Here is a 1794-nt window from a genome sequence, read left to right on the forward strand (position 1 = left end):
GACATTTTTTGCTAGCAGCCAAATAAATGTCTTAACCTCTGAACCACCAGAGCTCTACTTTATTAAGTACAATAGAAATTATTAAATCTTTGAATTATGTAAAACCCTTTGGTTGCTGTTGTTGTTGTTATGTGCCGTGGAGTCGAACCCGACTCACAGAGACCCCTCCTTGGGTTGCCGAGACAGTAACACTACAAAACTAGATTGCCCAACCTTCTTTCCAAGGAATGGCTGGTGGGTTTGAACCGCCAGCCTTCTGGTTAGCAGTCAAGTCCCTTAGGCACTATGCTACCAGAGCTCCTATGGCTTAAATTCTACTATACTAAAAATCTTTCAATTATTAATAGCCACTGTGCCCTGGTACATTTTAAAAACTTTTTAGCAAGGTCCAGGACCCATATGTCCTTGTTATTTTATACCCCCTTGCATATGAATGAAGAGTTCTGGTGGTGTAGTGCCTAAGGCATCTGACTGCTAACCAGAAGACTGGCGGTTCAAACCCACCAGCCACTCCTCAGAAGGAACGTTGGGCAATCTACTTCCGTAGTGAAACCCAAGGAGGGATTGCTATGAGTCAGATCTGACTTGATGGCAATGTGCTGTATTTTTTGCATGAGTATGATTAGGACATTTCTTAAATGACATGGGTCCTTGATAATTATATTGTGCTTTTCAATTTACATTTTGGGCTAAGTGCCTGTGTTATGGTTTGCTTACAAATGTGAATTTAGAAAATTAAAAATACTCCAAGTAAGGATCTGCTAATAAAGTCACTCCTTGGAAAGAAGATGGGGCAATCTACTTCCATAGTGATACTGCCTCGGAAAACCAAGGAGGGGTTGCTATGAGTCGGGTCCGACTTGACAGCACATAACAACAACAACAACATAAAGTCTATTTATTACAACTTCTCATAAATTTTTGGATATTTCTATTTTTATTTCTTTTTCAAAATTTTAAAATTTCTTTCTTATAGGGGAAAGCATGAACGCAGTCCCCCACTACCACAAACTATGCAGTCGAGTTCCCCACATTTGGGGAAATTGCAGGGGTCATCACATCCGGAGTGCAATGGATAAGCTTCACCCTGGGAAAACCACTTTCGTGATCATGGTATGTCTCCTGCCAGGTAAAGGTAATAAATTTTTAGATATTTTTAATGAAGTCAAATGAAATTACATGGGACTAAAAAGTAATTTGAAATGTCTTAAATATGCCAAAAGCTTCCTGGGTGGAAAAAAATTAAAATTAAAACATCTTACTTAACTTTGGAGTAAACGCAAATCTTTTTCTCAACCATAGACTCAATGAGTATTCGTTAAATTAATTTCTTTAAAGTGTTTGGTGCACTGTGGCCATGGCAAAGAAGTCACTTTTTGATTACAACAAACATCTATTCATCTGAGAGGTGAGTCTTCAAAACTGCAGGTGTTTAGAATTCTTTCATGCTCATGCATTGTTGGGAGCTCTGGTGGCATAGTGCCTAAGGCATTCAACAGTTAACCAGAAGGCTGGCGGTTCAAACCCACCCACCCAAAACCCACCCACCCACTCCTCAGAAGGAATCTACCTGTCGAGATACTGCCTTGGAAATCGAAGGAGGGGTCACTATGAGTCGGCTCTGACCCGACGGCAGTGAGTCATGCGTTGTTTATAAATTTCTTGAATTCTTCCTTTACCCTCTGAACATGTGACATATCAGTAATTTGAACATAAAACACCATTTTGATAAAAACAAAGTTCAATTATTTTAAAAAGTGAAGAGAAATAAGAAAAACTTCATTCTGTCTCCAG

At 39.3% G+C, this 1794-nt stretch overlaps 1 protein-coding gene and 1 non-coding gene across 2 annotated transcripts in view; both read right to left on the bottom strand.

Annotated features, from left to right (window-relative positions):
* Positions 1 to 1794, bottom strand: part of LARP7 (La ribonucleoprotein 7, transcriptional regulator) — a 103518-nt gene that overhangs the window by 89958 nt on the left and 11766 nt on the right. The window lies entirely within an intron of this gene.
* Positions 974 to 1137, bottom strand: LOC122149994. The gene has a single exon (XR_006163430.1). It is a non-coding gene; the product is annotated as a U1 spliceosomal RNA (small nuclear RNA).

This window comes from Orycteropus afer, unplaced genomic scaffold (genome assembly GCF_000298275.1).
Source record: "Orycteropus afer afer isolate SDZICR_OR568_19922 unplaced genomic scaffold, OryAfe1.0 scaffold00071, whole genome shotgun sequence".
NCBI classification, from domain to species: domain Eukaryota; kingdom Metazoa; phylum Chordata; class Mammalia; order Tubulidentata; family Orycteropodidae; genus Orycteropus; species Orycteropus afer.